General features: G+C 37.3%; 1 long non-coding RNA gene across 8 annotated transcripts; it reads left to right on the top strand.

Annotated features, from left to right (window-relative positions):
• Positions 1-5,012: 5,012 nt before the first annotated feature.
• LOC120092635 lies at positions 5,013-11,137 on the top strand. 8 transcript variants are annotated; one of them, XR_005486100.1, is made up of 11 exons: positions 5,013-5,454; positions 5,556-5,629; positions 5,703-5,804; positions 5,892-5,948; positions 7,265-8,497; positions 8,582-8,687; positions 8,819-8,880; positions 9,318-9,417; positions 9,501-9,614; positions 9,823-9,959; positions 10,042-11,137. It is a non-coding gene; the product is annotated as an uncharacterized LOC120092635 (long non-coding RNA). The 8 variants fall into 8 exon arrangements; XR_005486103.1 differs by having other exon boundaries at positions 5,014-5,454; positions 8,596-8,687; positions 8,819-8,875; XR_005486099.1 differs by having other exon boundaries at positions 5,014-5,454; positions 8,596-8,687.
• Positions 11,138-12,952: the final 1,815 nt, after the last annotated feature.

The raw sequence follows: 12,952 nt of genomic DNA, 5'->3' as shown, positions 1-12,952 counted from the left end.
GATTAATGTGACCTAGTCTAGGTGTCAAAGATTGACATTTGGAGAAATTTTCCTTTTCTTATGATGAGTTTCAACTATTTTAAACTTTTCTATATTTAAAAGGCTTTTACCTCAATTAGTTTTAATACATATAAGTTATTCTCTAGATTTACAGAACATACTATATTACCTTTCGAGATAATGAACAATTCATTATATTCAAAAGAAACTTTGTAATTTTGTTCTAACAAACATGAGATAGAAATTAAATTCCTTTCTCATAAAAGGAATGTATTAAACATTTTTAAGTAAAATGTGTTTATCTCCAATAAATAACTTTATATCTCCCACTACATTAGCCGAAATAACCTCTTTGGTCGGACCTTGTCTCTAAGAACTAGTTTCCTGAGCAAAAGTACAGATATGATTAGCGGCTCCTGAATCAATTATCCAAGTTAACTTATCATTTTCCACCAAGCACGTCTCATTGATAAGTAAATCATATCTACTTCGTTGTGCTTTCTGGTAAGTAGCAGAATTGGGAGATAGAGCACATCCCTCTGTTAAACATAATCTAAATCATTAACTGCTAGTATATTTGATTGTCATGTTGATTTACCATTAAAATGTCAGAAGTGAATAAATTTGAAGAATTCAACATGCTGAAATTATAAAAAAAAAAAAAATTAAAAAAAAAGTTCTCATTTGTGAATTACTTCTAAACCCAATCAATTTTAGCAAAGTAATAATGTACCCAAATTTCATTATTTTATTTGCAACAATACTATAGTGAGTCAGAATAAGTGCTATCGAGGGACAGTCAAATACTCCTTCACTAAAGCAAGACATTCTTGACTAAATACTATCTAAGAATAACTCATATTTCGATAGTCATTTAGCTACCATTTTCAGTCAAGAACTTACTAACACTTATAATTCTGTAAATGTAACCTTCCATTTCTAGATCTCAAAGATTAACGGTCCCAACGATGCTACTGAATTGGAGAGTCAAAGTTGGGAAACGACCTAAGAAATCATATCCATTTCTGGAGTTTGAGTTGTTCCGAATCCCATGTTACAATCCTCCGAGGGGATAGCCATTATTAAACGACTAGCAAGGGCCATGTAAAGCTAACCAACAGGCAAAACATAGGAATCTCACGGTCTAAACCAACCGAAAAGACCGTAGGACACATTGACACATATCCTTCACCCACTTACTATGAACTACTTCTCATATCCACCTTGATCTTGACCCATACAAATACTTTTCGAATGGAGGTCAATTCCGAGGTGACAAGAAGCGTCGTATGAATCTCACGGTGTGAACTTTCTAGGGACGTGAGAGTTGAAATCAATATATCACGTATTTGATCTTCTAATAAACAACTTCCCCTTATTCACCTTGATCTTGATTCATGCAAACACTTTTCGAATGGAGGTCACTTCCAGAGTGATACGAAGCATCGTATGAATCTCATAGTGTGAACTCTTTTAGGGATGTGAGAATTAAAATCAAAACCTTGTGTATTTGATTTTACTGTGAACAACTTCCCCTATTCACCTTAATCTCGATTCATGCAAATACTTTATGAATGGAGGTCACTTCCAGGGTGACACGAAGTGTCGCATGAATCTCGATGTGAACTCTTAGGGATGCGAGAGCTAAAAACAACATATCGTATATGTTATTAATCTCACTGAAGTGTTCTAACAACATATCATATACGTTATTAAATTTCCACTGAAGCATTCCAACAATCGTATCATATATGTTATTAAACTCCCACTGAAGTGTTCTACTTGTTTTTGGATAAATCTTTACTTAAGAATGTTCCGGCTAATTAAACAACCTAAGTCTATGTGGTTTATTCAAGTATAATGCTTATAATTAGATTTAACCTACGATATCTAGGTGAAAAACCAATTTTAACACCTCACATCGCTCACGTGTGCTCATAAAATCAGTTAACAACGCTCAATTATTCTGCCATAATCCCCAGGTAGGAGGTGTTTTGTAGACCGTCAACTTAAGTACCCCCATCCTTAGACAAGATTATATACTGGTTGAGTTTGTAACCATATTTTACAAGATGTCGACCTATTTTAACTATTAAAACATGTGTTTAACCTACGTGAGCATGCTATCTTTGTTATGGATTTTAATGTCTAATCTAATGTTATAACAACTTATAAAATAATAAACATACATTGCATCCATAACATGCTTTTTTATAACAATTATATAAACATTCATTCCATGCATCAATATAACAACTTATATCAAAAGCCATGGAATCCTATATATGTATATTATATATTATAACACTTATGATATACTTGCAGTGCATGCTACATGCTTCTCCTATGGTGAGATTCTAAATCTACATGGCATACAATATGCACACAATAGATAAATTATTTAATTAATACATTCACAATGCATAATTATACACACATTAAAATGGACCGGTTTTGGCATCCTTAGCAAGCTAAAAGCTACACTTATTACAATAATAAGCAGAAAACAGCCTCGAACCGCCTCCGATCACTTCGAACCAGCTTGAACCGCTTGAAAAAAACCCTTGAACCGGCCTTGAAACCAGCAAAACAGCCCAAAACTGGTCAAACCAGCTTAGCCGAACCGGTCCAGATCATCTGGACCGACTAAGCACCACCAGGCGCGCGGGTCAACCGGTTGGAGCGGATTGGGTGCGGGGTCGGCTGAAACGGGTGGCTGGAGTGGACACTTGGGCTGGCGTGGACGGCTTGGGCGAAGCGAACTGGGCCGAGGCGGACCTGGGGTGGGCTGGCATGCGCTGGGTTTCAACCGGACGGATCTGGACGGGTGGAGCGCTGACGGGTCGGGTCGGAGAATGTTTTGGCTGGCACACGTGTCATACATCCATCTCGTGGGTGGAATCAGCCGTCCGGGTCGGGTATCGGGTCAATAACCGGGTCTGATAGCTTAATCCGGGTCTGGAAGGTACAAAACACCAAATTGGAGCTGTCCTCTTTGCCAGAACCGAGTAATTACAGCTTAAAATCAACTCTAAGGACTCTAGAAAATTTAGCCCATAGAACACCGAAAAATTACAATAATTATACAACCCAAGAGGATAAACGGATGCCAAAATCGAAATTATCCATTTTAGCACATACAATATTCATCACATGAATGTATCACCATATGCATAAATTAATCAAAAAATGAGTACTAAGCATGCTCTGATACCAATTTATGGAATGAACACATGCACAGCGGAAGAAAAACGGATCTAAAGTACTCTAATTAAATTAATTATAAAGTTAAGCATGCATGCAATGAAACAAGAAAAATAGGGAAAAGAATACAACCTTTGTAGTCTTTGAATCTTCTCCAAATCAGCTCCAATCTCCTCACGAATGGTTCATAGACAACCACGAGAGTCTTCTGGACTCTTCTCCAGCCTTAGAACGGGATGGTAGGATCTAATGAGTGACTAAATTGGAAAGGAAAACACTAAAGTTTTGAGAGAAAAAATGGATGAGATTATCACATAATCTCATCTAAACTCACTATGGTCAAGAAGTCTTCAAACATTAAACACTCATTTCAAAGATCATTACATGCAAATATGCAACTTTGAGTTTGATGAGAATTTGATACTAAAAAATCTACTAACTCAAAAGGTGGGATTTACTGGGACAAATGTCTTCAAATGAAACACTTAGCCATACAAGAGTTGTCATTTCCCACTCACAAATGTTGGGTCTTTCCACGAACTTAGTCAAAGTTTGACTCTCAAAGTACAAAGTCAACAAATTTGACATTTTGATTTTCAGAAATAAAAAATCAACAATTTGATTTCCATTGCATTTTTTGGTCATTTACTGAACTTGATCCACTTTTATGTCTCCACATAAAGTTCATGTATTCAAATAATAGTCATGGATCTTTAGTTTACTGGATTTAGACTCTACAAAGTGCAATTCACATATTCAATATCATTTTTATTGAATAAACGCCAATAACATCTTTATTGATAATAGAATACGTTTTACGAACTACGAGTTTTAGGACATACAACCTAACACGATACTCTGTACGATGGCCTTTACTTGATGCACGATGGCCCTTACTCGATGTATTTAATATGTAACATTTTGAGTTTTTCATAACTCAAATTTGGAATTTTCTTAAAATTTGACAATTTTATTAATTTTGAAATTTAGTTTTGTTTAAAGGAAAGACTTGGATTTTGTGTCGCATTAATTTAATTTTAAGTTATTGTTAAAAAATTGAGATTTTACTCGGAGAATTAGTTTTAATTTTAAAATTTGGTTTCAAAGAGGGAGAGAAAGAATAAAATAAAATAAAATTTAAAATTTATTTTATTTATTATTATTTTTTTTAAGTTTAACTTCCCCTGTTTTATTTGTTCACGCAAACCGAGAGCACCCTCCTCTTTCTGTTTTCTTCTTCAGTCGCGCCACATCAAGCCCTAGCCACCGCCAACCTGGTCAGTGACCAGACTCCTCCGTCGAAGCCTCCGACCAGCGCCGTCCTCCAGCCCTAGCCGGATCTTAGCTGCATAGCTCCAAGCCGCACAATCGTGCCACGATAGATCTAAAGCCGTCTCGCCCAGATCTCGTCGCTCTGACCCGAGCTCTGTCTGTCAGCACTCTTCAGCGTGCCGCCAGTCAGACGCGAAGCCAGCCTTGTCCGTCGTTGCCCGAAGCTGCCGCGTCGTTTCTTCCTCATGCCTGTCGTCCAGCCGCCGGTGAGCTGTCGGTCTTGCCGGAATCTTTGTTGGGGTGAGACTCTTGTGTAACATCCCACACCCTTTTTTTTATTTATTAATAATGTAAACTTTTCCTTTTCAATAATTGTCCTTAGTTGAAGCATGTTTGAAATTCTGAATTTAAAATATAAATGCGAGGATTTAAGTGTGATGTGGAATTTATTTTGCAGAAATTAATTATTTTTAGAAAAAGAAAAGAATTAAATAATATAAATTGGGTGAAGGAAATAATCTAATTTTATATTATTTTTACTTTTATTATCAATCATCATCATCATTATTTATTATTAGTATTTTTTTTAAATAAAAAGGACCCCCCTCACTTCTCCCTCACGCGAGACCCCTCCGTTTTCTGCTTCCTCGTCGCCTCTCTACTATCTTATCGCCGCCGGTCAGACACGTCGCCAGTCGCCCAGCTCTCCAGACTGCTGCTGCCCAAGCCCAAGCTGGTCTCCACCGCCGTTCGCCGTGTAAGCTTCTGCTGAGTCGACTCTCTTCGCTGCTCTCAACCTGCCCAGATTCAAGCCGTCGACGTCCTCCTCCGCCCAGATTCGAGCCGCCGACGTCCTCTACCACTAGATCCGAGCCGAGTCTCTCCTCCGCCGCCCACCGCGTCGCTACCGGCTGCTTCCAGCGCCGCCAGCCTTGTTCGTCGCCAGGACCCACTTACACCACTAGACTTGTGCTTTGAGTAAGCAATTGATTATTTTTGGGCAAAATTTTGGTTGATCTAGTTTATTATCAATTTGGATTTTGGGTTAAAAATTTGTTATCTCTATATTTGGAATCCAGATCCAAGATTGGAGTACTTCGGAGTGCGCAGCGTGCTGTTTAGCGGATTCGAGTTCGTTCGGCAAGTATTTTTAGTAAGCGTTGTGACCCTTGTGGTTGATTGTTAGGCACTTTTGGTTGTTGGACTGATGGAGAGTTTGGTTTTAGTTTCTCGAAGGTTCCAAGTCGTCATCCTTTGGGTTCTAAAATCTGCTAAGAGGAAATTTTGAGTCGAAATCTCGCGAGTGTTGGTTGATCAAGTTTCGTTGGGTAAGTTCATTGGTGATCCCAAAATTTAATTTGTATGTATGGATCTTGGTTCCAAGAATTTAAAATTTTTGTTATGTTCTGTATTAGGGGACTTAGTTCAGGGGTTTTTGTAGCTTGGATTAAAAATCGGAATTTGATTTCGAGGTAAGTAATCTTACTACTGGAACTGCCCACGGGCCAGACTTTAGTTGTATGCTAGCATGATAAGCGTATGTTATGGTAAATGTTAGCATATTGATTGACAGTATGACTTGAATCAAAGTATGTTCTGGCACGAATTCTGATTTGTTTACATACACACCTAAGTACTTGATCATTAGTATGTGAAAGTATGTGTTTTCATATGTCGATGTCTGATCTGCTAGTGTTGAGGCATACTTGCATGTTGTGGATTTATGATGTAAGTTAAGCATGGATGATGTATAATATGTGGTTAAGAAATATGTGTATGTGATGAAGCCATGGTATCAAGGATTTTTATGTATGTTTTAGAACTGTACAATGTTGAATCTTAGCACGTTAAGACTGTGTGAATATCCTCATTGATTAATTAGATGCTCACTAGTTTGTGTTTCCTTCGGGATTCACCAGTTTGTGTTTCCTTCGGGATTCACCAGTTTTGTGTTTCCTTCGGGATTCACCAGTTTGTGTTTCCTTCGGGATTCACCAATTTTGTGTTTCCTTCGGGATTCACCAGTTTTGTGTTTCCTTCGGGATTCACCAATTTTGTAGGCATACTTAACTACAATAGGATAGGACTCAGTCTCTTATCTGATACATGTATTTATGTGCCATATGCACATTTAGAGGACATGGATGCCTAGCCTGACCCCAGTGGTGGGGTTACTTACTGAGTATTTCATACTCATTCTTTCTTATATTGATGTTTCAGGTAAGGGTAGAGATGCCCCGACGATGGCGCAGCGGAATTCATGATCGAGCCACTAGGACTAGTTTTTACGCTTCCGCATCATGAGATTTAGAGTTCTTTTCATGTTTCCCTTAATGTTTAGTTTTGATGTTTGAAACTTATTATTAAAGATCGTTTTTCTTATATATTTATAAACCTTTAGGATTTATAGGTACCCGATTATTGTTTTTAACAATTGCATTTATTAAATGTCTTTGAACTTCTCTTGTTTTAGTTAGCATTTATTTCAAATAATTGAGCGTCATTTTAAATTCTTTGCATGCATTTATTTTAGTAACGGCCTTACCTAGGTCCTAGGGGGTCGGGTCGTTACAGTTAGTATCAGAGCCCATGTTTTGGGTTCTGTAGACTGACTTACGATGTAAGTCTAGATAGTCCATGTGGCCAGTAACGAATTCCTCGTCATCGCCAGGTACGTTCTACTAACGAAAATTTCCATGTGTATATGAGGACAGTGATGTAGTGTTTTAAACGCATGATGTCTGAGAAAGGCCCAGAAATAGTTAGCTAACGTACGAATTTATGACAGGACACGACACCTAAACATAAAACAAGGAAAACAGTTAGAGAAGAAATACAAGCAGAGAGAGAGGGGAGTAATCAAACTGCTCCGGCGGCACCAATTCCACCTATGACCCAAGTGGATGAAAAGGAAATGGAAGCCCAAATTAGTGAAGCTGTTGCAATCGCTCTGGTGGGGAAGCTGCAGGAACTGATCCGTAGCAAGATGGCAGGACAGCCTGCCCAGATTCAGGCTCAGGAGGAACCGGTGCCACCTGAGCCGTTACGACAAACCCTTCCGCAGGACAAGGTCACGTAGAGCCTGTCTCTCGAGGCCAAACATTTAAGGGATTTCCGGAAGTATGACCCTCGCCCCTTTGATGGATCGTTAGGAGACCTCACCAAGGCAGAGCTGTGGTTGTCATCCATTGAGACAATTTTTCGTTTTATGAGGTGCCCGGAAGAGCATAAACTGCAATGCGTAGTCTTCATGTTGACTGGTAACGTGGCAATCTGGTGGCGTTCGGCATAAAAGATGATCGATATTGGAGGTGACCTTGCAACCTGGGAACAGTTCAAGGAACGTTTTTATGAGAAGTACTTTTCGGCCAACACCCGATACAATAAGCAGGCAGAATTCTAGAACCTGAAGCAGGGCGTTATGTTAGTGGAGGAGTACGAGTAAGAATTTGATAAGTTGTCTCAGTTTACTCTTGAGCTAGTGACCACCGAGGCAGCGAGGATCGATAGATTTATCCAGGGCTTGAGGAGCGGGTTGCGAGGGATGGGGCATGCCTTGGATCTCAAGACATATGCCGTGGCACTACGAGCCGCTGTGAAGATTGATGCCGACTCCCAGGGGGGAGAGGAATACAGGAGGTCACTCGGGATTGGGACCTCCGCAGGGCAGAAAAGGAAGGCTGAGCACAAGACTCTTGAACATCAGTAGAGGGGTCAGAACACAGTGCATGCCGTCAGTAGGGACAACAGAGTACCCAAGCTAGGAATGGCAGGGAGGATAGACCGATATGCACCACTTGCGGTAAGCAACACTGGGGACGTTGTTTAGCTGGCTCTGGGAATTGTTTCCGATGTGGCCAGAAGGGTTATATGGCAGATAGATGCCCAAGGAAGAATGCGCCTAAGCACAGGAGCCAGCCCGTAGGATTGTTCTAGGGAGGCCCGAACCGCCAGCAACAGCAGGGAAAGGTATTTTCTACCACTCGACGTGAGGCCTAGAAGTCAGGCACCGTGGTGACAGGTACACTCCCATTTTTGGACATCATGCTCTTGTTTTATTTGACTCTGGTTCTTCGCACTCATTTATATCTGCTATATTTGTGAGACACGCCATGTTAGACTCAGAACCGTTGCCATTTGCATTGTCTATTTCCACTCCATCGGGAGAGATCATGTTAGCTACAGAAAAGATAAAGGCATGTCAAGTAGAGGTAGCCAACCGCGCATTAGATGTAACCCTGATAATTTTAGATATGCGTGTTTTTAATGTTATATTAGGCATGGATTGGTTAGCTGCTAATCATGTTATATTAATAATTTTTGGTTTTCTCTTTAAATACAGGATAACCCATTGATCATTGAGTACTTTGATTTCAATAGCAATGACAGTCATGAATTAGTTGGGTAACTATTTTATAAATCCATCAATGTTTAGTCTTTACTTTTCCATTATGGAAAAAAATTATCAAAGTATACCTTAAACTAGAATGTGGGAAGGAATTTTATTAGTAGCCAGATGCGAACTAGAATGTGAGAAGGAATTTTATTAGTAGCCAGATGCGATTACTTTTGTAGGTAGGGTTTGAACATATCTATCTCTATGAGTAGATTTTGAGTATTATTTGTTGGTTAGGTTTTGTATGATTCATTGCTTGGTTCATAAATTATGTTCTAGTTTAGTTTTGAAAAGGTCTGTTGTTCAAAGTTTAAGACTGATCTATTTTAACATTTTAAAATTGAAGGTAAAAACATCGACTTGTTTAAGTAATCAAATAAAATTGAAATTGTCTTATAAATTATTAACTTGTGCTTTCTTCATGTGCATATTTCCATTTGTTCAGTAAGCTCCAAAAGTCGATGGGTGATCTCGAAAAGCTTTATAGAGAAAAAAGTGGTGCAAATTTTGTTATTCCATCTTCTTCTCATGGTGGCTATGAGAAGGTCGGATCTCTCACATTTCCAGAAATTATTAGTATCGATTTTTTCTTCTTCTTCTTCATATTGATTATAATTGTGTTCTTTAGGTCCTAAAAGGTTAGCTGTTTGTTGATCACTACATTGAGAAAACACAATTCAGCTTTCTTGATTACATTTCCAGTGGATTTCAGCTTAATTTATGGCCGCTGTAGATTTTACAGGTACCTTCTATGAAAAAAATTAACACATTCTCTTTTTACTTCGGCCAATTCTCGTCGTTCCTGCTCGACACCATCTCATCGACTGACGCAAGCACACTGTACTCTCAACTGTCGAAGTATCAGCCAGCCCTCTCGATACACCATCTCATTTTTGTTTCTTACGAAAATGATCTTAGGTTACATTTTGTTTCTCTCCTCTCTCTCTCAGATTTCAAACAAATCTTCATAGACGGCGAATTTAACTGAAACCGAAAACTATCAAAAATGGCGATCAAAAATGTCAAAAAAGCCAATCTCTTGGATCATCACTCCCTCAAACACCTACTCGATGAATCTGTTTCTGAGGTAATTCAATCTGCAATTTCATTCCCTTTTTTAGATCTTTTTCACGTCAATTTTAATCTAGGTTTGAGCTTTTTCCTTGCAGATTGTCACCGGCTGTGGCTATGTTGAAGACGTGAGATTGAGTAATGTTAAATTGATTATGGGCACTTTCATCATCATCATAGCTTTGGTGGCTCAGTTTTACAAGAAGAAATTCCCTGAAAATTGCGATTTCTTGATCGGCTGCATTATATTATACCCTTTTTCTGAATTGCGTGTTCTTTTTCCCGTTTAGATCTTCCTAATAGATTGAGTTTCATTTCTTGATTGATATTGAATTAAATGGTGGATGTTTTGAAATGCAGAATCACGTTGTACTTTGAATCTTACGCCATTTTCTTAGATTATTAGGTTTTGATTTCGTTTAATGAAATGAAAATCATTGGATGGTGCCTCTCATGTGATCTTCAACTCTGGCAAATATGTAGTTTTTAATGGGATCTTGCAGTTTATTGTTTACACCAAGGAGAAGAACGCAATTTTTGCTAATAGGAATATATTGTCTCTTGAAGTCTCTTAGCTCATATGAAAACCACAAGCGACATTAGCTGTTTTTCCTTCAGATCTTAGCCGAATATATGCTCCTATAGCATAATGTTTGATTGAACTTGTTTCTTTTTCATTCTAGTGGTGAGCACGAACCCTTGGTAGAGATAGATTTGTTGTTAGCTTGTTTAAAATTTATTGAGGATTTGTTTGGAACAACTTTCTAAGTGAAAAAGGACGGTATATTTAAGCACTTAGAAACTCGTTTAAAACCGGCTCTAATCCATCCTATTAGACTTCTAGTTTCTTTTCGTCCTTTCAACAAATTCCACTGAAGCTTTTAATTTGTCACCTCTTGATTGCTTTCATGACTCTAGTGATATGAAAATTCCTGTTTGAGAAGTTATAGTGTACTTATTTCTTTTTGGACCATATTGGATTAGAATGTAACACCCGTTTACGACTCATGGGTACTATTCATTTGTAGTTTAGATTTGATTCAAGGTGCTCGAGTTTGTAGGTCGTACTATGGTAGTTTGTGGGTTATTCATGCACTATGGTAGTCTTTGTGACAACTTTTGAGGTTTGAAGTATATTGTGAGCTAAATTTGTTTATTGATTATGTGTTCTTGAATATTCATTTTTTGGGAATTCTGATAGTTTGTTGAGAACAATGGTTGTGAAATATTTTGGGAGTGTGTTTCTTTGAACAGGTTCAAGGTAAATTTTTGGTTTTGTTGTGGTAGCATCGTTATGCTGCCGAAAATTTTCCATCGTCTTCGTATCTCATATCTAGGTAACCAAGCTTCTCTTCTTCAAGATCTTGAAAAAGAAGATTCTCTCATTTATTCAACTATTGAGTTTTCTTGTTTTACAGATACAACAAAGGAGTAAATATTTGGTATCGCAACCTCTTTATGCTTTTTCTTGGGGAACTTTAGATGCAACATATTCACTACAAGAATTTTGCCTTGAATGTACCATTTATGCACATTCCCAATAAACACGGTTAGTTGACTATGAATTCTTATCACATTTTCACTTTCAATCCTTTGTCTTAAACCTTTTTTGTTTGTGATCCTTTGAATAACAGTGGTCAGACAAAGATGCCTATAACCAGACACTGCTGAAGCTAGGGGGTTGGTTCAAGAAGAATTATGAAGGGATCCATACTTACCAAGTGGAGAGAGACAGTAATCTCATAATGTTTGTAAATCATAATGTTTGTATTACTTGTAATTTGTGTTTTCAAGGCCTGAATTATTGTACAACCTTTTAAATTATAGTTTTTTAGAAAAATTTATGGATTAAATGTAATAGATTTACAATCCATACATGAATAATATGTCATAGTCACAACGTTCAATGATGATGTGTCATGTTATACTTTTTGACCAAAAAAATGGATTCGGCAACGGAATTTTAAAAAAAAGGGACAAATTCGGGTTTCAATGTCGGTTAATAATTAAAAAAAAATAGAGGTTTTAATGTCGGTTGGAAATTTCACTGAAGGTCTTTAATGTCGGTTGGAAATTTCACTAAAGGTCTTTAATATCGGTTGCAACCGACATTGAAGGTTGTGTTATTGAAGCCCTTTAATGTCGGTTTACAACTGACATTAAAGACAACCGACATTAAAGGGTTTTAATAACACTATCTTTAATATCGGTTGCAACCGACATTAAAGCCCGAATTTCTTCTAGTGACTTGATTGAGTTGATAAACTTTATAATGATATACTTGGATTAAAAAATTAAAAAAAAAAATTAAAAAAATGAATTTATTCTTCTTGGGATACAACAATGCCCACCCCTCTCCCCCTCCACCAACCAGAACATAATTTGTTGCACACTCACCGCTTCGCCTCCCCAATTCTTACCTCCGTCGATTGTTGCACATTCTGTTGTCGCTTCTCTTCTTTATCTTTCTTTTTCTCTCTCTATCAATTGATTTTTCAAGGCAAATATGGAATAAAAAAAATTTAAAATTCATATTTAAAGTTTTTGTCATATTTGCAAAATATCAAATATGGGTGATGCACCTACAAAATAGCATATTCAAATTACAACCCATTGCATAATTTTCCTTGAGATAATGGTAAGAGCTATTTATAGCAAACTTTTAGATCAATAATTTAATATATAATAATTAACATTTTCTTAACAAATCTTTAGTAAAATTTTACATTAAAAGAAATGATCTTTAACTTTAATGAAACTCCAAATATACGATTCGATATTACTAAACACTTTGAATTTTTATTTTAAAAATAATGTATATATTGCAATTAAAAATAATTAAACAATTATTAAATAAGAAAATTTTACAATTTAGGGCATGAAATCCCCCGCTTTTACCTCTACTATTCGGGAAGCTCACCCGATCAACATCGGAAGATGTCAAAAGGAAGAGTTGCTGATCAGATGTAATTGGAACATGAAAAATTTGAAATAGTTTGTTAACCAGAT

The sequence above is a fragment of the Benincasa hispida genome, chromosome 12 (genome assembly GCF_009727055.1).
Source record: "Benincasa hispida cultivar B227 chromosome 12, ASM972705v1, whole genome shotgun sequence".
NCBI classification, from domain to species: domain Eukaryota; kingdom Viridiplantae; phylum Streptophyta; class Magnoliopsida; order Cucurbitales; family Cucurbitaceae; genus Benincasa; species Benincasa hispida.
This window is presented reverse-complemented; position numbering and strand designations above follow the sequence as displayed.